This window comes from Sciurus carolinensis, chromosome 12 (genome assembly GCF_902686445.1).
Source record: "Sciurus carolinensis chromosome 12, mSciCar1.2, whole genome shotgun sequence".
Classification (NCBI taxonomy): domain Eukaryota; kingdom Metazoa; phylum Chordata; class Mammalia; order Rodentia; family Sciuridae; genus Sciurus; species Sciurus carolinensis.
Window position 1 is genome coordinate 65,599,488 of NC_062224.1, and position 24,814 is coordinate 65,624,301.

Below are 24,814 nucleotides of genomic sequence, written 5' to 3' on the forward strand. Positions count from 1 at the left end.
TCAGAGGCTCCTCTACAACAAATTTTATTCTCAAGTCAATTTCTAGAAATGACTAAACAACTGATGGTCGAAACCAGGACACTTTTGAGAGCGACAAGAATGCTGTTAACAATGACATTGTGACACCGGCATAGAGTGGACTGTCCTCAGAGAACAAGCACAAGGGGTGTCTTTGCTCCTTCCCGCTCCCTTCCTCTATTTCTCCCAAACCTGACATGATCTGGGTAAGCTGCCTTTACTTTCCTTCCATATTAACTAGACTGTGAGATTTATTCTGTTTTCCAAGAGGAGCCAGAATGTAAATTGTTGCTTTGCCCATCAGTGGGATCAGCACTACGGAAAGCCATCACCAGCTCAGATCCCATCTCTCATCAGCATCCTTCTCTCTCATTTTTTTTTTTTTTAAGAAAACCTCTCCAATACTGTTGTTCTCCAATAGAGGAACTAGTATTGAAACACCTTGAGCCATAAAAAAAAGTTGTTTTGTATTATAACCCAAAGCCTAAAAGAGATGGTCAAAATGATGAAGTTGGTATGCGAAACCTGAAGTTTTGAGGAATATTGTGCAGTTCCCTGTTAGACTTTAATTAAAAAAAATATAGTTTTTATTATGTAAAGTTTTAAATGTACGAAAATAGAATGTATTGATCATTCAAGTCTGGGTTGAAGGTACTTCTGACTCACCACAGTCTACTTCAGCTTAGTAAACCAGAAGAACCCATGGCATTCTTGTGTCATAAGCCCCTGCTTAAAAACAAAGTACCAAAAGAACTTGAACTCCATCATTGATAGTAGGATAGTAGTGAAATTATTTGTATAGAGAAATAATGCTTAGAAAGAATTTATTTGGATGGGAATAAGGTAGTATCATAAGGTTTAAGGGCTGAGATATATTTTTTTCTTTTTTGGTACTGGAGCTTAAACTCGGGCACTCAACCACTGAGCCACATCCCCAGCCCTATTTTGTATTTTATTTAGAGACAGGGTCTCACTGAGTTGCTCAGCACCTCTCTTTTGCTGAGGCTGGCTTTGAACTCCAGATCCTCTTGCCTCAGCCTCCTGAGCCGCTGGGATTACAGTGTGCACCACTTGCCCCGCCCTGAGATGGTTTTTATAAATCATAATAGTTATATAGTTTCAGTATCGTTATGTAGTTTCAATGGGACTCATTATTATCTGTTGCAGTGCCACTGTTTCCACTCAGATCTCAACCTGGGAAATGCTCACTCCTTATTACTATGGTGGACTCATTGGGAAGAACACAGCTTGAAGTTAGACAGCCTCAAGACTATGAGATTCCAGACCCATATTTTGCTCTGTTTTAGCTTATGGTCTTGGATAAATCATCTCAACCCTCTGAATTTTTCTTTCATTTTAAAATAAGATCATAATAGTTCTCAGAATTCTGACAATATTCCAGAAACATTCTGCTCTCTTTAGATACATGACTGAGGTTGTTTGGTGCTATTTTTACACCCCCCACCTCTGCCTATTTTTATACTTGAGTAAGTGAGGAGATAGTGATAACTGTGGAAATATACCTCATCAGCAATGAAGAAAGGGATAAAAAACAGGAGTTTAACTTTGTCCTGCAAGCCTTTTGCTTCAGGGGAATTAGCAGATTATTCTCTGTTGGCTCCTGTAGCACAGTTGGAAATAAGTAAATCCGGATTGAGGGAGGAGGGGGTGATGTTGGTGAAGTTCCTCCCTTCAGTTGGCAGAAATTAGGAACATATTGAAACATATAGCAGTAATTCTCCTGGCATGCTTCTCACAGAGAAGCGGTGGGATCCTGTTGGGAATAGTTACGCCTTTGGAAAGGGAGAATTTCCTCAATTAGAGGACATAAAGCAGTAATGAGAGTAAGCATTTGGTAAATTCAGGAAATCAGCTTCAGTTTGGGAATCCCAAAAGGGAGCTTGTTTTGCGGGGTAGGGAGAGATTTTCCAGGGCTGACCTTTAAGAAAAGGAAACTTCTGATTTTAAGTTTAAAAAGCTCCAAAGGACTAATTCAAAGTGGAGAAGGGAAAATCATTTCCATGGGGATTCCCACTAAGACATGTGCATACTATAAACCTATTGCCTGTTGGCTGATGGTGTTTGAATTTTTGGACCTGCGCACTTAGTTCTTTCCATTTCTACCACTGAGTAAAATTATTTCCTAAATCAATTCCTATGGAATGTGGTGAAATAAATGTAAGCGAAGTTGAATTTCCTGGATTAAATCTTCATTATAAAGGGGGAATATTGTAGTTATCAGGTAATGAAAACATTTTTTTTAACCCTATATAACAAATAGCACAGAAAGGATTTGCTGTGCTCTAAAGTCAGTAACAAGTTTACCTTTCTGGTTGTATTTTGATGTGTTCAACAAGCCTATGTATAGCACTTGGTCAGAATCACGTCAACCTAAGAAGCATTCCTGGGGTAACCCGTTGGCCTGCTTCTTCATTTATGGTGAAATTATCACATTCAGCTTTGCAGATTGTAGAATTTGTAGAGCTAAACAAAGTGGGACAAAGATAGGGATTTGACTTGATGTATTCAGAGGACAACATGCTGCAGCATGTATGGTCTAAAATTCAGCACTCCTCTCAGGGCCTTTACCAATTCCTGCTCCTTTCTGAGCAGATGCAAATTTCCTGGTCTCTCTTCCTGGCCTTGCAGTGAGTCTTGTAAGTTGAAGCTCTTTATAAAGTTGTCAACTCCAGCTCTGGCACCTCTTTTTCTTGTCTCCTTTGGCTCCTTGACTTGAATTTGACCATTTGGGATGACTGAATGACTGGTAGTTCTGAGCACTGAGACATGGTATATGGTGCAGTTCCTGCCACCAGCCAGAAGCACCCTTTTGTTATCTCTTCTTTTTCACCTGTTGCATGAGAATTCCCCTTCGTCTTTCAGGAAAAAGTGTACAGTTCCTACAAGTTGAGTCCCCTCGCCCACTTGGCTTTCCTCTTATGCTCCCATGTGACCTTGGATAAAATATAATCATTACCTTTACTCCTGTATAGAGAAATATTTATTGTCACTCTTTTCACCCTCCATCTGCTAAAATTAGATTATGAGCTCTTTGAGGGCGGGGGGAAGGAACCATATCTTATTCTTATTTATAATCCCAGAATGTTGTATATAAAAGGTACTTGACAATTTTCAATGGACCATTGAAACCATGTCACATCTTGCCCTCATGTGACTCAGTGGTTCAGGAAGGAGACAGGAAGTAAGGCAGAGATGACAAAATACAGTCATGTGCATAGGGGCCTATTGGAATCCAGAGAATGGGCCTCTATTCAGTGGAGTTACATCCAACTTGACATGAGGGCTTATAGCCAGCTCTTAGGTGGGGGTTTCATTTTGCAGCCATTAACTTATTTTGCTTTTTTTTTTTTTTTTCTTTCTTCTCTCTTGGTGCACTTTCTTTTCTCTAATTTTCTGTAAGACTTTGGGACAAAAAGTTTCATTTGCTGAGCCTTAGTTCCTTCATTTTTAAAAGGAGTGTGGGTTTGTATTTGATAAATGAAATGCCTTCTGGACTAAAGTTTTGACATTCTGTGACTCTCCAAAAGCTGCACAAAGGAGCTATCCATAGACCCAGGAGCAGTGAGAGAATATTTAATAGAACTCTTGTGTTCATTTTGGCTGATGCACAGAGCTGATAATGACATCTTGGGTGGCAAGGCACTACATAGTTCATGCTAAAGGACTCTGAAACTGATTTTGGCACCTAGTGTTTATCACTCACCTTCAGGTTCTAAAAGATTGAAGACTGTTTGAAGAGATAGTGGAGAGAAAGGGTTCCTTTGGCAAGGGCTGCAGTGTGGCCCAACTCCACCCCATGGGAACAGGTGGGGTATAAACCTGCACGTTAAGCCAAGTGAAGCAACATCAGAGGGTTGTGCAAACTTTCCCAAGAGTTTGGGAAACAGGGTCTGTCTGGTGTTTGATACCCTCTTATTTTAAAATGTAGTATGTTAATAGAAAATTTGAGGAGTAGTAAGACCAACAGATTAGGAGATGATTGCCATTGAAAACATAGCTTTTACTCAGGTTTTGCAGGAGGAGGGGGCATGCCATGCCACAAGGAGCAGGTGCAGGAGGGGCCTGTGGGCCAGAACCTTTATTATGGTTTTCAAGGAGGAACAGGAAAGGCAGGGTAAGCGGATTTAGGATTAGCCAGTTTGAATCATTTCATGGGCTCTGGGGGCATAGGAATCATCCCTCATTGCTTGGTACCTGGCCTTAGGGTGATTAGGAAAGGTGGGAAGACATCTGGAATGTGAGAAGGCTGTAAAGGAAGTGATTGGACTGATTGATTAATTTGCATTTGAAAAGTGCCCTTGGTGAGTTGTTTAGCTGGGCTACCATTGGTCAACTCTGGGTCAGTCCCTCTAAGGTCAGCAAGTCCCCAGATGCTAAAGCATCAAAATACAGAAAATAGAAGACTTGGCTTACACACTTCCTGAGGAGGTCTGAGGTTTGGAGGCAGAAGTTGAATGACATATACTTGCTTGGTGGGAATACTTCCTATTTATACCAACAATGGACGGTGAGCTGGTTTTCTAGGGACCTACTGGGGAGCCTACAAAAGGGACTTTTGAACCCTTCAGAGGGGTTGAGTGCTAGAAAGACCATGCCTGTGGAGATGTCATGAGAGGATAGAAGAAGAGTCATGGCCTCCTTTATGGAGATGAGGTGGTCTCCAAAGAACCCAGGAAAGAGATTTTGTGTTGGGATGCCAAACATATAACTGTTCCTGTAGGACTTTCCTACTCCTTTCTCTCATGACTTCCTCCGGGACCTGACATAAGAGAGGAAAGAAACTGCACCCAGTAGCAGATTGGGAAGGAGGTGAAACAACAAAAGGAAGCATCTTCTCCTCCTCCAGCCCCAGCATGCTCAGGAATTGGGCCTGAGCTGGGGCCTGGGGAGGAGGCAGAGAAGTTCCATTGCATAGGAGTCTGGATGTAATATTAGTCTGGACTAGTGTTAGGTGATTCTTAGACTTGATTACACTTTGTTTTTATCTGGGAGTGCTTAGGGAAGCTGTGGGACCTCTCCAAGTTCTCATGGGAAGCAGAGAAAGGACTTGGTCACAGGTGGGTTAGAAGAGCCGGAGTGGTGAAAAGGATAAGGTGTTTTGCTGTGTGCAGTTGTAATCCACACATCGATCCACCTGCTGCATGAGCATCAAGACTTATGAAGGTCAATTTGACAAAGTTCACTGATAGCCCCCTGTGCACATCCTAGGTACAGGGGAATTAAAATTAAGTGGACAACGTTTCTAGCATTAAAGTGTTGTCAGTCGAGTGGGAGGGAGAGAATAGGTCAGTCCATGCAGCAGCCTCCCTCCTATGGGTTTCTGCTACTACTGGTTCCTCCCCACTTCAGGCCCTGGTCCTGCCATGAGAGTTACGAGCCCACACATGCCGACTTCCTGAGGGAAGACCCTGAGCTCCATCAGCAGTCTGCAGCGTGCTCACCGGGTTTTGTGTACCAGTGTGCAGTGGTGAAAGCAGAGCAGGAGACTTAGAGACCTCTGTGTGAAGCATTTTGATCTCAGATCAATTGTTCAACCATTTAAGCCCCAGCTTCCTAATCTCTAAATGGAAACAGTAAAATCTACACCTTGGACTTATTGTGAGAATTCAATGAGACATTTGTTAAGGTTTAAAAGAGTGCCTTATAAATAGGAGCTGCTGTTATTATCACCCACATCAATCAGCCCCTTCCTACTTCTCTGGCCTTGTCCCTCACACTTTTAAACAACTACGGTCTGAAGACTATCTTTATGATTAGATGCTTTTATGAGAAATGTAGAAAAAAACTTTTTAAAAATATACTAAGGGGCAGTGCATGACATCATTCTTAATAAAAGAGGTAAGGAGTCCAATGGAGGGGTTGATGACTTTGTAGTAACTTTTGTGTGTGTGAATATGCCAGTGAATCGGGTGTGTCAAAGACATTTATATTTTGCAGAAGGGAGTGATTTAATTTTTCCTTTGTGTGTGATGTCCATGAAGCTAATTATAGCTGGGATTTATAACAGCTGATCCATTTAGTGAAATGGAAAGACATTTTCAAAAATTAAAGAGTGAAAATGTGATCTGGCATTCTTTCATCAGATGATCTTCAAATGCTCCTGCCAATATGACAAGAGGGAACTGGTCTCCCCAGAGGTAGTTCTGAGGACTTCGATGATGCTCTTTTGTTTCCTAGTGTGATCACTGAAAATCTTGCCTAACAACAGATTGTTTGGCTCTTTAAGGACAAGGATTATCTCCTCCACATTTATTTTTATTTTTATATTTTAGTGTTCTGTGATAATTAGATCACTTAACAATTACTCATTTCCTTTGTCTTTTAAGAGACTCTTTAAAAAATTTATTTTTCAGCTGTAGATGGACACAATACCTTCATTTATTTTTATGCAGAGCTGAGGATCAAACCCAGAGCCTCACATGGGCTAGGCAAGTGCTCTACCACTGAGTTACACCCCCAACCCCCTGTAAGTGACTCTTGAATCATCAAAACTAGTTTAAAATAAACTAGTGGCACTTTTAGGGTTAATCCTTTCCCACATAATTTTTGAACAGAACTGACTGAAAATTGGCTATCTTTGTGTTTATTCACCAGAACAGTTCATTCTCAAGTCCTGCCATGTAACAGGGAGTTCCCAGCCTTCTTTTTATTGTTATGGCCCATATGAGATCCGACGAGTAGATGGGATCCATCCTCAGACACGTCTCAGCATTTGGATTCACACAGATTCTGAAATACAGAATTAATACTTCATTTTAAATTCTGATGTGGAAATATGTGCCCACAGAGAATTCTACTGGGTTTGTTTATAGAAAATAAATATTAATTTTGTTTAACAGAATGCATTTGCATTTATTTTTCTAAATCACCCACAGCTTGCTTAACAAAAGGCAAGTAGAGGCAAATACTTCTCAGTTAGTGACTTTTCTGTTTCTCTCAGGAATATTTTAAAAAACCCTTGTGTGTGTGTATGTGTATGTGTGTGTGTGTATGCATGTACACATATGTACTATATAGATATATGTGTGTGTGTGTGTATATATATATATATATATATATATATATAAATTTTATTTTTGTTATCAGTTTACATCGTCAGTTGAAATGGGAGAGCTCTTATTTAAACTTTCTTCCTGGCTGGTTTTCATTGCATTTTCCAAGTAGGGGACTGACTTGATGGGACAATTTGTCAAACACATATAAGATGCAGTGTAAGGCCAAAGCTTGACTAATTTGACTGGTAAAGTAGAAAGAGCCACTTTTAGATTCAGAACATTTATTACTCACATAGACAGCAAAAGGAAAAATAGCTGAGGGTTCTTCAGCCCACACAACCAGAAAGAATAACACAGTAACAAAAAGGACTAGACACTGGCTATACAAGTTTGGGCTTCCTCATAGTCAAGGAGTCAATTCTCAATTGCAGTTCAGTGGACTTAGATTCTGCATCTCTCCTCTTGAGGGAACCAGGTCAAAAGGCCTCACCCCTTAGCAGAACCTGGGAAGCAATGAGAAACTGCCTTCTGATTGTCCCTCAGGGGAGATGGTGAGGTGAGTGGACAATGACCTCACAGAGGCTCCCAGGCTCTCAAGTTCTGGGAAGACCAGGAGACATTTTTCAAGGACTCAGATGACCCATGGTTCAAGAATTTGCCTGAATGGCCTACGTGGATTCATGTAAGGCCACCAGGGTGCCATGGTGGGGCCAGTCGCGTAAGCTATCTCTTTGAAGCCGTTGTTTCTTATGGTGGTCAAGTGAGACAGATGGTACCAGGAACACTTTCAATCCATTTTGAAGACTCTGACTTGTTTTGCTTACCCAAACTTCTCATGGATGCTTGGAATCCATAGTGAAGTTTTCTCGTGCACAGGTTTCAGGTGCTGGCTAGGAGAGTTTAGGTCTTGTTAACTCGACCACAAGAGCAAGCCCGATTTAATGAAGAATATAGAGCATTTTTTAAGTGCTTTGCTATAGACTTTTGTTGTATGGGCATTAGTTGATGAACACAGTCCAGTACTTAAGAGTTGAGGCTCTGTATATAGTTGGACATTTCTGCCATTTACCAGCATCGTGAACTTGAACAAGTTATTTAACATCTGCAGTTTTTCATTCCCTTATCTATAGAATAGAGACAACAGCTTGAGAAACTTATGAAGCAGCACAGGTAACATGCTTAGAATGATGTCCGATATATGGTAATACCCAGTAAAAGCAACCTTATGTATTATTGAGAACATAACGTGGTGCTGAGCTCTCTCCTGAGCACTTGCAATACAAGATAAGGACAAGGAAAATACCCTTGTTAATGTACCATGCAGCTGAATTAACTGAACATAAAGATGTAGTCACACAGTGGCTGGCAATGAACATCCATGATGGTCTTTGCCAAAGAGACATCAATGGTCATGCAATTCATCCTTTGGTTGGACTCTTCTAAATTACAGCTCTGAGTTGGCCCAGTAATTTGTGGCTAAAAGTGGAGATCAGTGGGTCACTTGGTAAAGGCTACTACCAAAGAGTTCTGTCCACAAAGTCTCTTTGTGTAAGAGTCTTGGCCAGGGACCATTCACACACCTTCATTTTCCTTTCACAGTCCAGCCTGTGTTATGCCCGTACAACTGGTTTGATCATTTTGACTGAAACAACTGGCCATTTCACGCCCTATGGGATGCTTGCTGAGGACATTAAACACAGGTGTGTGAGGAGAGAGGGTGAAAGCACAACCATTTTCCAATTAGCAGCCCCTTGGTTTTCTGAAACCCAATCATATGGAGTGAACCAGACGCCCCTGTCTGGAGCTTTGTATTCAACTCAGGATCCAACTCTCAGTGGAAAATTAAAAACAAAGTCATTATTATATATTAGATTTATTAAAAATGCAACTATTACCAAGAGCCTGTGGGCATGTGTGGAAAATGCTGTAATTAAATTAAATTAAATTAAATCCAGCCGTAAGAAGTAACATTTTCCACTAAGGAGGAGGAGGAAGACGAAAAAATAAGCCCATCAGAGAATTCCAAACCAGAAAAGTGCAAGAAGTGGCCAGGATTCTTTTCAGAGAAGGAAGATGTTATAACTGTTATTATTATTATTATTGCTGCCCTGAGATAATGGAAAAGTAATATATAAATTTGGAACAAGGTTGGAACTTTCCAGGCATTGGGAAATGATGTTTATTTGGAAGAAGGTGAATAACATTAAAACCAGAAATGAAATAGCTTCTATTATAGAGAGAAAGTTTATTTGCAGTGATTATCTAGAGTAATCATTCAAATAGTGATTAGTGGATCAGTGGGAAAGCAGAGCTCTTTCCATGTTGCCAAAGACAGTGGAGGGTAAGATTGTCACTGAAGCTTCAACCATCATGCTTTATCGCTGGAAGAATTAGGGTGAAGATGACAGGTGATGGGTAAGGTGGTAAGGCCGGAACTTTAGTCCTGTTTTTAAGAAAGGCCGTGTTTCTTGTTTTTATCTGCACGTTGTATGAGGATGGTGAGAAGATTGGGCAGAAAATTAGTGGGATGAACCCTGTGTATCTACATTTTAGTTTTCCTTTTTAAAAAGATGTGTCACTGTAAAGAGGTTGGATGGTCCCACAAAGTCCTCTAAGCATCTTGCTGTATCCCTTAGGATGCAGAAGGTTTTTCTAGTTTGGGTGGATTTTCAGGACCACGATCTATGTTGTCTGATTCCTTGGCTTCTTCTGCAAAATTTACATTGACTACAACTGCACAGCTTTTTCAGAAATTAGGACAGTTTTGGGGTATTTTTAACAAATGAAATGGTCTAGGGACCTTGAGGGTGAACTTATTATACAGTCAGTACTTTGGGGGTGGCAGTTCCCTGAAATCAATGGCCGGCAGAATCCCCTGGCAGCAGCCACTGAAGCAATCGTCCTTCCTTAGTGGTTGTGGGCTACCTGGGTACTAGAAACATTCCATTAGTTTTGTATTGGAACTTTTGTTTTGTCCTGTATCTGGGGAATTGGTTATCCTTCTGAGTCCCACCATGGATGTCTTTGTTCCCAGCTGGCCTGTTATGATTTGGTTTAACTTTTTGATAAATTTGAACATCAGATTTGATTGATTCATATTTAGCTAAATAATCTAGTTTATGTCTGTCAAAATGAATGAAATTTTCAACTTAAAGGTAACTCTATCAGGGTGAGGAAGTCTGACTGATCCAAATCTGGTTGTACGGTTAGATTTTAGTTTTTTTTTTTTTTTTTTTTTTAAATCCTTGCAAAATGGTGGAAGTGCTGAAATGTGAGGGGAATCAGATTCTTATAATCATTTTTGACCTGCTTGGGTTAGACCTACAAAACCACTTGAATAATGTCAATCAACCATTCAAACTGCCACACAGTACAGGAAAAGATCTGGTTTTACTTCTACAGGGAAAGTGTATCATTTTGTTAGTTGAGACTTTGGAAAATTTCAAACTATTCTCAGAAGTTTCTTTGTAGTATGTCCCCTATTCCCACAAAAAGGTAGGAAAGACAAGAAGATATCAGGAAAAATAAATTGCATTCCTTTAAAATAGTTTCTCCTTATGTTTCTATTGCCAATGATAGAAATGCTGGGAAAGAAACCAATGTGACTTTTGGTGCCATGTATAATTTGCTCTCTGATGTCCTCATGAAGTCAGGTTGTTGGAAACAAGTTGGAGTTCGAACACCAGTGTAACATGGAGAACGCTAATTCCATGTTGTTTCTGAGGATGTATGCATACAATTTGCAAAATGATACTGATGAGCTGTGTGGATTGTGGCCTCTCCATTGCACTGCTGTGAGTGTGGTTGAGTTGGATGAGATCCATAAGAACACGGCCTGAAAATGGCTGGGGACTGAGTGCTGGAAAGACCCCATAGCTCTCCAAATCAGCTTTCCAACTGCCTTCCCAGCTGGGTTGGAGGAAGGAGTTAGGGGCCAGGTGTAGTTTGAGGAAATTGGTGATAGCAGGATGAGATGATGAGTGAGGGAGAAGCTCAGATGACATTTCTTGAAGACACCAATTCCATGTGAAACCCCTAATGCAGTGATGGGAGAATGTATTGTTTCTAATCCATTAAATTTGCTATTATGTCTAGATATCCAATTTCAATAAAGTCTTTGAAGCAAAATGGTAGCAGAACATACAAATATCATCAACTAGTCTTCATCCTAATCATGATTGCAAGCAAAATGATTTTGACAAGGTGGAAAGCAGAGTTGATCTATGCAAGCATAAATGTTGTCTGGAACATTTATGTTTTCTTTGCATTAGGCCTTTATCAAAAAATGTGAAAATGACTTTCACCATAGTCTCTTGTTTTATTTATTATGTGAAGGAGAAATAACATATGATCAAGAGCATGGTCTTGAATCAACAGATTTATATTTGAATCTCAACTCTTACGATTTATTAGCTGTTTGATCCTGAGTATGTTTCTCAAACTGTTTCAGTCTTAGTTCCCTTATCTTCAAACTGAGAATAAATACAGTTCCTGTCTTTGGTACAGTTGTGGGCATGAAATGAAGTGGTGGACCAAGGAATCAATTTTCATTTTTTTATCATAATCCATAATAGGTAATGACATCTTTTCCATGTATACTTGGTGTACTTGGATGCGTATACACAACACATAAATTTTAAAAAAACTTGATGAAACAATACTAGGTGTGATATGCCCTGATATTTCTTGTTCTTTTCTATTTCACATTAAAAAATTCTGATTATGACTCCCTAAATTAATTTTACAACTCACAAATGGGTTGTGACCCATAGTTTGAAAAACATGGACCCAGCACTTAGCACAGTGTCTGGTAGGCTTGATCTGTGAGGAATAAACATTACTCTGGAGAGGGAATGAAGTCATGTAGTAGGTTTACTGAGTCATAATTCTTTCACCAGAGGAAGTTGTAATAAAACACTAAAAGTTTCTTAATGAGTGCAGAATAAAGTGTGCCAATATGATACGAGTACATTCTCCAACTCCTTTTTCTGATTAGGGCACTTGTTGGAAAAATAAAATAAAAATAAAGAAAAAGAAACTGGAGAAATTAAAAACAAAGCATTATTCTCTTTTCCTTAAAATAATTTAATTAAAATTTCCTAACCTAAAAGACTAATATCAGAATGACTAATTGACAATTTTGGACAATAAATATTTAAAGGAAGAAATGTCAAGGATGCTGTTTACACATAGCTAATGCCCATGTGATTCAAAACAGAAAAGGTGGAGCTTTCCAAGTCTCTCTCTCTGGATGATAGTAAAACATCATTTCTCTTCCTTTTCCTTCTTCAGAAACAAGTAGAAAATGAATTGAGGCTGAAGGTGATGATAAAGGTATATTTGGTGTATCAGTTTTATACTGCTGCTATAACAAATGACCACGAATGTAGATGCTGAAGACAACAGAAATTTATACCAGTTTCTGTGGGTCAGACATTTGGGTTCATCATGGCTTGATTGGTTCCTATGCTCTGAGAAGTCTCACCAGGCTGAATCAACAAGTTGGCAGGGTTGTTTTCCTTTCTGAAGTATCAGGGGTGAATCGATTTTTCCTAGCTCATTCAGGTTGATGGCCTGATTCTGTTCCTTGCTGTTGTAGGATTGAGGTCTCCATTTTCTTGCTGACTGTCATCCAGGGATTGGTCTTTGCCCCTAAAGTCTGCCTGCAAATCCCTCAAGCTTCCACATGGACTCTCTAGCCAGGGTGGCTGAGTACCCCTTACCTTCAAATCTACCCAACATTTCCTTCTTTCAACAGCTCTCATTCCAGCTTAAAAAAATTCTTCTGCTTTTATGGGCTTATGTATTAGTTGAACCCATCCAGATAACTAGAATAATCTCCCTATCTTAAGGGCCATAACCTTCAAAGTCTCTGTTATGGTTTAGATGTGGTGTCCCCCAAAAGCTCACGTGTGAGACAATGCAAGAAGGTTTGTAAGAGAAACGGTTGGGTTATAGCCTTGACCTAATTAGTGGATTAATCCCTGATGGGATTAACTGAGTGGTAACTGGAAGCAGGTGGGGTGTGACTGGAGAAAGTGGTTAATTGGGAGCATGGCTATGGGATAGAATGTTTTGAATCTGGAGAGTGGAGTCTCTCTCTCTCTCTGCTTGCTGATCCTCATGTGAGATGCTTCCCTCTGCCACTCTTCTGCTGTGATGTTCTGCCTCACCTTTTGCCCCAAGGAATGGAGCCAGCCTCTTATGGACTGAGACCTCTGAAACTATAAGCCTCCAAATAAATGTTTCCCCCTCTACAATTGTTCTGGTTGGGTCCTTTAGTCACAGCAGCGAAAAAGTTGACTAAAACAGTTTCGATTTCTCTGTTATGATTTGGATATGAAGTGTTAATGCAGGAATGTTTAGAGGTAAAATGACTGGATTGTGAGAGCTGTGACCTAGTCAGTCCATCCTAGTTTAAATGAACTAACTAGGTGATACCCATGGCAGGTGGGTGTGGCTAGAGGACGTGGGTCAGTGGGGACGTGTCTTGGAAGGGTTCATCTTCCCTGAGGCCTCTTCTCCTCTCTCATGCTTCACCATGAGTGGAGGAACACTCTTCCACCACACCCTTCCACCATGATGTTCTGCCTCACTTGCATGGAGAGTAATGGGTTTATCTGACCATGTACTATACTTTTGAAACTGTGAGCCTAAATAAACCCTTACTCTTCTAAGTTGTTCTTGATGGGTATTTTGGTCACAGTGACAAATAGCTGACCAACACACCATGTAATGTAACCTATTCACAGGATCCAGGGACTAGAGCATGGGCATCTTTGTGGGGGGCATTATTCCATTTACTACATGTGGTATGGTAGTTATTTTCTCTTGAGAGAAGAGCTGTTACTGCCATCAGATTTTTCAAGGCTTTTTGGTTTTTTTTTTTTTTTGCAGTACTGGGGATCAAACTCAGGGCTTTGTGCTTGCAAGGCAAGCACTCTACCAGTTGAGCTATCTCCCCAGCCCTTTCATGGCTTTTAAATACCTTTAGTTATTAAATGAATGTTAAAATTACAGAATTTTAAAGGTGGACAGAATTTTAAGATTCTTGATGTTCAGCCGCCTCATTTCACAGAGGAGGAAAGCAAATGGAATTAATTGTTTAGTTTCACAGGAAGTCAGTGGGGATGTCAGGAGTTCATCCCCTGCTTCATGATTTCTGGTCCTTGTTCATGGCTCAGGGACTCAGAAATGGGGGTGGATTATATTCCTGGGAAGGTGAATCCTTAAGAAGAAATAAATGAAAAATCCCAGCAATTGGCCAAGTCAGGATTTTTGTTTTACCTTCTACCATATCTCATTTCTAGGAGACATTTATAAGCTAGAAACCTGGCCGTTATTTGTTAAAAGATTATATTATATTATACCATCATAGAATAGTAGATATTTTTAAATTCCCCACATTTCTTATCCAGGTATTTTAGATGGAAAAAAAAGATCATATTTTGTTTTCCTTTTTCTTAATATAGGTTGAAAACCATAGTTTTTGAAGTTAATAGAGCCTGAGAGAATGAGGAGGGAAAGAAGATGAAAATAGAGCCTAACATTATCCATACTAGGGTGGTGTCTAAAGGAAATTCTATGTTGGGTCCATGTTGTCTCAAGCAGAGATAAACGCACAAGACCTATAGTGGCTCTCATTTGCCAACATGGAAGACAGTTGAAAGAATGATCTATTTATCTCTTATTGGTCTATCTAGCTATTATCTATCTACCTATCTATCATCCATCTCTTATCTTTCTATCATTCATGCATTATTCTTCCATTCCCACTTCATTCAGTTTACACTTATTGAGGTCCTGTTTGTGACTGGTATTATCACAGGGGCTGAGATACATTAAGGAACAGATAAGCCCCATAACTTCAAGGAGCTCACAATGCAGTCAGAGAGACAATATCAAAACAGATGCAACAGCATGTTACCCCACAAGGGAAGAGGCTGAAGGAAAGGGCTCAAAGAATCCTATAAGAAGAAGCAGAGGAGAGGTCCTTTCAGGGCTTCTGAAGACAGGCAGAATGTTACCACTGACATGGGATGGAGGAGCATGAAGGGGAAGGGTGGCTATTTACAAAAGAAGTCTGGAGAATGAAATGGGATGTGGAGTTTTTTGAGTCCCTGGCCTTGTGGGAGACAGTGTTCATGTTAGGAGGGGGTTGCCCATCCTCCCCAGGGGAAGCACAGAGGTGTCTTTTACTCCCTCAACACCAAGTGAAGGGATTCCACAGAGAGTTATTTGCAAAAGCAGGGATACCAGCATCTTATTCTCCAGGCATGAGACTTGTGGATCTGCCTCTGAGTGCCTGAGAAAGGGAGAAGAAGTGCAAGGAGACAGCAGGGTTCAGAGACCCGACAGCAACAGAGCCAGGGTCTGCAAAACCACCCGCTGGTCTGATGGGGTTGAGAGAGTCTCTAGTGGATGGAGTGTAACCTGCACAAGGTGACTGGTCTTGAGCCCTTTGGTTGACACTCCATTGAAGACAGCTGCACACAGGATGAGGGAATTCCATCAGCAAAGGGCTGTGAGGGATGGACCATGAGTGACAGCAGTTGAGAGGTTAGAGGGGCGCCCTGGTAGGATTTCCCATATCAACAAACATCTAGTGAAGAGACCCTTACAATGTTCTCCAAATCACCAAAGAATCAGCTTTGAGTACTTGCCTATTTTGGATGTATGCCTAACTTAGTGGCAAGTCAAGGTTGGCCAGAGAAAAAAGTGCAATGCTTCCATATAAGTACAGAAGTATTCATGGTCCACTGATACCTCCATATCTCTTCCCTCTTTCCATCCCCAAAGAATTTGGAACCTGAAGAGGAAGGTGGTGTGGTAATGGAATGGTGACCTCCTTCCTGCTCTGAGTCCCTGCTTCCTCTATGGGTCTGACTTACTGTAAGGGATGGGGAAAGTTTTGATCAGATATGTACCTGGAGTTATTAACAGGATGAGATTGAGTTTTTATATCTGAAAATATGTGGAAAGTTATGGAGTTGTTAAAGGATTTACTACTGAGCAGGGAAGGAAGATTTGACAAAGTGTGAATGAAAACAGTGATTAAAAAAACTGTTTGTTTCCCACTGATCTGAAATTCCAATTCTCCAATACACTCATTACAAAATAAATGCAAAACAGAGGGACTGGGCCTATAATGGTGGCAAATACAAATACTTTTCCTCTGTTACACAATGTCTTGTTTTTCTTAGACTCAATAAAATTGTCTTAATTTTTAGTTTGCTTGAATTTCTGTTTACATATTACCAATTCAATCCCAGATATCTTCCCCAATTGTCAAAATATCCTCACAGTGTGCTGGGAGACATAAGGGGTTCTATCAAATTCTTGCAGGAGAAGTCTCTTTTCAATCCCCTGTTCCAATTTGAACGGGTCACTCTCTTGGCCCATCAGACAGCTGTTGTCTTGTGACCTCCCAAAACCACTTTTCTGGGAGTTTTCTTCTGTGATGGATCCCCTATTTTTATGGATTATAGGTCTTATTTTTTCCTTAATTTACTGTCTTGTTTTGATGGAGCACTTTTTCCAGAAACTTCTGAAAAACACTGTAATGGGATGTTTGCTTTCAAGAACTTGCATATAAAAAATTGTTTTAATCTCCTTCTGGCAGCTTGTTTGCAAAATGACAGTACTATTTCCTTTCCCTATATTCATACCTTTAAGTAGTCTACAGTCACATTGATTCTGAACTTAGGCCATTGGGACTGTATCATACACGAAGAAAGTAGAAATTGAAAATGTTTGCACATTGGCAATACCTCCTTTTACTGCTCTTTGGAAGCCCTAAACTACCACAGGAAAAAGAAGGCTAGTTTGCCAGACGAAGAGGGACATGGAGCAGAGACAAGCTGTATTAACTGAGAGCCTCTCTCCCTTCCACTTTACATCAACCAGTCTGCTAGCATGTGTATGAGGTCATCCTACATCCAACCCCAGCTGAACTGACTGCAGAGATTTTGCCAAGCCAGCCAGGACCAGAGGAACCTCTCAGTACCCACAGAAGTATGATAAATTTATCATACCCACAAAAGTATGATAATATGTAAACATTTTTTAAGCCGTTAAATTTTAGGGGGATTTATTGCAAAGCAATAAACAATTATAGTTTAGCTGGGTAGAGAATTCTATACTGAAAATTATTTTTCTTTTAGAAGGTCTAAGGCATTGTTCCATCATTGCCTTAGCTTCCAATATTACTGATGGGATGTTAAGCCATAAGGCTCCTGGGTTTTTGCACATACTTTTTTTTCCCCTTCAAGAGCTTTAAGGGCCTCTTTTTATTGCTAGTGTTTTCAAATTTCACAATGATGGATCTTGGTTTGATTCCCTTTTTATATGTTGTGCAGGAAATGTGATGGAAATGGACACTTTCAATCTGAAAAATTTATTTCTTCTAGTTCTTGGATTTATTTATTTTCTTTTCTGGTAAATCATTTAGTTGATGATTTCTACCAACATGTTTTCTCTGTTCTCTCTACATTTATCTCTGATTGATTACTGAACCCTTCTTGTTTTTACCTCAAATTTTCTTACCTGTTCTTTCCCCCTTTCCATTGCTTTGACTTTTTACTCTATTTTATTTCATCAAACTTCTTTTCCCACACTTTTTATTGAGTTTCAAATTTCTGATATCATATTTTCAACTTTCAGGAGCTCTTTTTAAATTTTTTTCTCTCTGATCATTCTTTTTTTTTTTAAGAACACTTCTTATTTCAGGGATATAACACCTTTTGATTCTTTGAGAATATTAAAATTGTTTTTGGGATTTACTTCCTTATGTAGTTTCTATTTCCTTCAAATTATTCTTTTCTGTTGGCTCATCTTATCTAGATTATGGACCAGAATGAAGCGGTAGAATTCGTGGGTGACTTGAAACTGGGAGAGTCTTCAAATGCATCAGATCACAGAAGAAGATTCTAACAGATCACAGAAGAAGATTCTAAGCAGTTTTCACCAGTTAATGGGGAATGTATCTGACAATAAAGTGTATTTGAACATAAGGTTGTGTTAGCGTATTCAAGTTCAATATGGCAAAAGTGTGGCTTAGAAGTAGAATATATGCAAATGACTTAGAAATTTTAGTTGATAATTTATTTAATTGAGAAGAAGTGCTTTGTATTTCCTTTTATGTACCAGTGGACCTTAAACAAAGCTAATTCTTACGGTTTCATTAATAAAGATAAAATATTTAGAATGAGAGAGGTAATGGCCTTGTACTACTTTTTGAAGTCATTTTTCAGTATTACTAATAACAGCTATAATTTGTTGAGTACTTCAATGTGCTAAGAATTATTTTAAGTTCTTTGCACATATTAAGTAATTTAATTCCCAATTTATGATAAGAAAGAGACATGGAAGTATAAATTCCTGTCCAAGGCTGCAGAAATAGTAACTTTTCCAAGATCATGCAAATTCTAAACTAGGAGTGTTAGAATTTGAACCTGGAAGTATGGTTCCAGAATCTATGCCCTTGACTACTAAGCTGTCCTGTCTCTGTCAATACTGTATTCAGGTAAGAAAGAGATCTGAACAGAAGAGAATATTTGGAATAGTGAAAGACTAAAACCAAACAAGACAGTGACTGCCTGAAAGAACTGTGGATAGTAGGTTCACAACAATCTGATAAGTGCTCTCAGATATTTGAATAATCATCATGGAAGAGAGAAATTAGATTTATTCTCTCTGACCCCACAGATAAAACTGAGTAGCAGCTATAGTGAGGGAGATTTTTTTTTTTTCTCCTAGTGACCAGATTTTCAAAGACTGCTTAGATTGTCTTGAAAGGAATGAGTTCCCTAGCGTGGAAGGTACTCAAGAAGGAGCAGGTATGTTAGGGGAAAGAGTCAAACGTTGTACAGAACTCGGACAGGATAACCACTAAGGTTTAAAGTTTTGAGGTTCTAGGATTCCATTCATGAGGCAAACAGCCTGTTTTGGCAACATCCCTATATTTCCTAGACTTTGGAAGAAAAGTCCATCTGAAGAGGTCATTTTACACTGCTGTTTCCAAGTCCATCTGTGTCCAAACAAATGGAAACAGTTTAAAATATCACCCCCATCTCTGACAGCCTCTAAAGGGAAGCATCATAGAATCATAGCTTAGAAACATTTAGGGTTGAATGAACAGTTAGAAATTGAGGCTGGTATTCTTTTGCAGTTGAGGAGATTTGAGACCCCAAGTGGAACGCTGAAGGTCACACTGGCTAAGTCCTTCAGATTTTAAGTTCAATATTCTTTGCAGCATGCCACATTATCATCCATATTCCCCATGGAGATTTCTTCCTTGCGTCTCACTTAAATTCTTCACCGGGCATTTGAATCCCAGTTTCCTACTGTCTTTACTAAGTGTGATGAGTATTGGCATTAAAAAGCCTTTTGTTTCTATTAGCTACACATTAAGGTCTCTACTGGGAGGGGGTGATGTTCATTTCACATTTGCACTCATCTAAAGTTAGCAAGAATTCTGAAGAATGAAAAGCAAAGCTGGTATTTACTGCTTTTTGTAGTCATTTCTCAAATACTTGCTTTCAGACTAAGGTCAAGGTCTGGTTCCCACATGCCTGTAGGTTTCATGCAGATGTCCCCTCTCAAGGGACAGACTGTTGCCTGTTTCATAACTGGCTGAAGGCATTGTTCCTATCCTGCAAAACTGTAGCTAGGTGGACAAATCACGGGTCCAGAGCTTAAAATAGTAGCTTTGTCTGGAGCAACCCTTTCCCTACCACTTTGTACCTTAAGTTTTACAATCTGTATTGGCATTCTGTTGCCTTTGAGCTGGGCTTTGTAAACATGCACACACTACCCCTTGTATACAAATAGAATTTGATATGCTCATGCTTCCTGACCTTCCCTACTCCCACTTCTATTTGGATGGATCTTTTGCTATTTAAAATATGCACCATCAGTTAAAACTGTGAGTTATTCTTTGACAAATATTTTTAAAAGTACTTTTAGTCCAAGGGTTGTTCTGCTTTGTTTTTAAACAAGGAAGGGATCGGGTTGCAGCCCAACATTCATTATTAGATCAGCATCTGCAGAGATGCGGAGGCATCCCAGGCGGCTATAACTCTTCACTACCACGAGAGGGCAGGAGAGTCTAAAGAATGAACACAGGACCAGCCAAGAACACAAACTCCTCTTTGTTCACCTACAGGCCAAATCATCAAATGATTTGCAAAACCTGGCAGCTCTCAAGAACAATAGAGGGGCCTTGTGCATTAAGTAGCCAGCTTGCTAGTCAGGCCATCCATAGGAAGGCAGCGGACGTCTAGGTCCAAGATTTACAAACTGTGATCCTTGGCAATTTGGTTGGTCAGCCTCTCTGAATCTCAGTTTTCTACTCTGTAAAAATGGGCCCAGTGTTACCCAGGTTTATTGCTGGATTTGGATAAAATCACGTGGAAAAGCACCTGCCCCGGTTTTCTTCCAGCTTTGCCCAGTGACTGGTTCCAATGCCCAGTGCCACTCTCCCTTCAATGTGAGTCTTCTGAGAAGTCTTTCTGGTTCCTCATCCAGCTCCCATCTACTTCAGGCTTGACTCCATGAGGTCCTCTTCCCCTTGTGTTCTAATTTCCGTTCTGCTGGCTTGTTCCCCTCATTTGACTAGGGCTCCTTCAGGACAGACACTCTACACCTGGTGTTCAGGGAATGGAGGGAGTTTAAGCATCTCTTTCCCTTTTTTCTTCTCTCCTTCCCTTTATTTATTTATACAGGTTATTGAGCTAAGCACAAGGGCAGGCATTAGGCATGAGTTTACAGATTAAATAATATTTGGTTAAAATTAGTAGCGTAGGCTGGGCATAATGGGGCACATCTGTAATCTTAGGTATTTGGGAAGCTGAGACAGGGGGATGACTTGAACCCAGGAGTTCAAGGCCAGCCTGAGCATTACAGGGAGACCCTGTTTCAGAAAAGATGAACAAAGCTGGTTGCATGGTAGGGTCAGTATGCCAGGTTCACAATGAACAACTGCACGTGTGCAAAAATAAGCAAATGTTACATGTTGTGAAAGGAGAAGAAAAGATGCAACTTGCTTGACACAAACATCTCTGGGCCATAAGCATGTGTTTTTAAAGAAATATAGAAAATATATTTTTCACTTCACTAGGAAGGGGTGGGTAAAAGAGATTTCCAAGTTGCAATAAAATTCAGAAAAGCTAGAGAAAAGTGGAATCATGCTGATCCAGTTGTTCCCAGTGAAGGATGTTGCTGCTTGTGGTTGAGAGCTGGACCTTGGGGTCAGCCTGAACCAGTCTCCTCACTTACCCTGGTAGGAGGGTTGGCAGGTCAATTTTCTAATCCCCAACTCTTTATTTGAAAAATAAAGTACTGTCGTGAGTATGAAATAGGAAACTGTTGGTTGAAAGCGAGGGACAATGTGAGCCATGCAAGAAAGCTCAGGGAAACGGCAGCCCACCCTACAATCATGTGCATCCTTCTCTTGTTTGATTTCCTCTCACTCTCTAACTTCCCAGGGTGAGGATGGGACTTGATGATCTCCCGAATGGGACCAGCCAGAGTGAGACCTTCTGGGCTGACCGTGACAGATGATTGGAAGGCGTGTGGTGGCAGCCACTGGTTACTCTGGGTTAGGTTGAAGAAGCAGGGAAGACATTATTTACTCTTTTATTGGATTTTCCAACATATGGTCAAGTTGGGTGTGTTGCTCTCTCATCTCCAGTAAAGAGCTGGCGCTCCCGCGGCCAGCAGCCCTTTGCGTAGGAGGCTGAATGAATGCTTGGTTCTCTTGGGAGAGACTGACTTAGCTGTCAGGATGAGGGATCCAGCTAAGTATGGAAGGGTGGGGTCCCCAGGCGTGACCTGAAGGAGAGGGAGGGATCGAAGTGGGAGATGGGGATACTGGTAAAATGAACCTCTTAGTACTTACTAGAGAGCTTGAAGATTCAGTTTGTCACTGAAGGCACCAAGTGAAGTCCAAGTGACATCCCATAGGTCTGAAAGAAGAGTTTGTAACACTTTACATACAGAAAAAGGGTCAGAAGTATTTATTTTTTATTTCTAATTAACATATAATAATTGTATATATCTATGAGGGTCAATGTGATATTTCCATACTGAATCATTGCCTGACACCCAGTGATACAGTCTTAGGACAGCAAAAGAACTCATATATTCATGATATCATTTTGGCAGGAGGACATTAATTCAATAACTGATTTGAATTTCATTGCTTAATTTTATTTACATTTAAAATGTAAAGTTTGTTTTCATTTTCAGTTATATACCTTGATCAATAGCTGTACCTATTTAGGTAAGATCATAATAAAATAATTTAAGTCAATATCTTGAGATTATAAAAATTTTAAAAAGGAGTTTGTATGTTACTCACATTTTAGAAATAGTAGATTTTGAGATATTGGAGGGTGTCATTCTGTATCAAGGTTCAATAAAGAACCACATAAGTGGTATGGAATAAAGGACTTATCAGAGGGATTTGATCTTATATAATTCTGGCAGCTGACAAAGTAGTCTAAGGAAAGCTGCTGTGTCTTTGTTCTTGTGAACCCAAAGTTGCTGTATTTTTGCAGAGTTGCTAATGAAAAAGTCTACAGGATCAAGGACAAATGTGACTTGGGAGAAAAATCCAGAACCTACCACTGTCTCCTCCTACCACCTTCCAACTTGACATGCTGAAACTGAAGGAGGGGATCTGTTGGAAGTGGGAAAAACTGCAGGCTTGGCTCTGTCTCCACTGTCCAGAAGATGAGCGATACTGGCCCCTGGTACCTCCACCAACCTTCAGAACACAATGGCTGCTACTTCCCATATGCCTTGTGCATGAATCTCAGACTCATGCCTCTTGTGGTCAACCCTCATCTGTACCAGATGCAGGAGGGAGTTCTGGAAAGCTTTGTTTCAGACTAGCTAAGCTGATACAGTACAAAGCCATCTCAGTGCTTGAACTCCAGTTATTTTTGGGATGAGCATCAAAGCAGAATCTATCAGTGAATATTCAGTTGTTTATTATTCAGGGAATAAATGATTTAAGGAATATTTGAGCTTTAATTAGTTTCTAACATCTTGGTGATCCCAATTATGTAGTTTAGTAAACTGGAGTCCAGTGAATATTTGTTGAATAAATTTCTTTATGGTATTACTGAAAGAGCACTAGAGTACCTGCCAATCAGGAGGCTTTGGGGGTGGTCCTGGGACTTCTCCTCCTTAGCTGTGGGACCCCAGAGTAAATCACGCCAGTTCTGTGTCCTCTGTGGTCTAAGGGAGTCAGATGAAATAATTTCTAAGTAAACTTTTTGCTCAGAAACTTCACAAACTGGGTGCTTGATACTTGGAATGAAGGTTAGAGAATGTAAGTAACTATTAAGCAAAGTGAGACTGGGTCAGGATAGGAGTTAAGAGTCCTGGAATCCTAGCTGGGCGCGTGGTGCACACTTGTAATCCCAGTGCTGGGGAGGCTGAGGCAGGAGGATCGAGAGTTCAAGGTCAGCCTCAGGATCGAGAGTTCAAGGTCAGCCTCAGCAAGTTAGTGAGGCCCTAAGCAACTCAGCAGACCCTGTCTCTAAATAAAATATGAAGAAGGGTTTAAGATGTGACTCAGTGGTTAAATGCCCCTGGGTTCAATCCCTGGTACCAAAAGAATCTTAGAATCCTGTAGTCTGCACCAGGACCCAGGGGTGACCTAGAGGGTGCTTGATAAGAGAGGAAAGATGGGTGTAGAATGGGTAGCTCCAAGGAAGCTCAGGGCCAACCTTGCCTGTTTGAAATTATGCCTCAGGCTGGTTCTGCTTAATAAGACAAAGTCTGACTCGATTAGAGTCTGTCTTCTCAGTCACATCTTCTGCAGGGCTAATTCTCTGCTTTTCAGAGCTCTTTGTCCTGTAGCAAATGGCAGTGTTATCTTAGATTCCCAGGCTCAGTGGGACACAGGCCCTTACCTTGAAAAATCTTCTGTTTCTGCTGGGGCATTGATCTCCTAGCACCATCCCAATTCCGCTAGGCCATCTTATGCTTATGCCTTTTGCATTGAGTTTGACTGATTGCTCTGAATTTTAGAATTTATTGAGAAGTGAACAGGAAATCCTTTCCCCCCACTACAGTTTCTTGTGCCCTTTCTTTAAGCATTGTTCTTTTCTTTCTAAACATGGAAGATATGATTTTTAGTATTTCAGTATGAGACAAGAAAAGTCTCTAGGTTAGGCCCTGATGAATCACACAAACCATGGGGTATTAGTCACCTTTCCTTCACTGTGACAAAATATGTGAGAAAATTCTTACTAAAGATAAGGTTTATTTTCACTTGCAGTTTTGGAGGTTTTGGCCTGTGGTCACTTGGCCCTGTTGCTTTGGGCCTGTGGTGGTAACAGCATCTCATGGTGGGGCGTGTGAGGCCGAAAAGGCTGCTCACCTCCTGGGAAGCAAAGAAAGAGGCAGGAAGGAGCTGGGACCCCAATATCCTTTACAAGACTATGTCCCCATGATCTAACTTGATTCTGCTGGCTCCATATTTTAGATTCCACCACTTCCCGACAGCACCAGGCTGAGGATTAATCCATCAACACATGGACCTTTGGAAGACCCTCCAGATTCAAACTAGAGCACTTGGTAAGTTAATTCCTTTTTTAGATGGAATAATCATTTTCCTGTGTTTGTCCCATCCTGACCACATCCTGACCTTAGAAGTAGAAAGTTCAATTCAGGCTAAATTCTAGTTTATTTAGAACTTAAATTCAACCATTATTTGTTTTTTGGTTGTTTGCTATCTTGTTTGGTTAAATAGGTGCTGGTGGGAT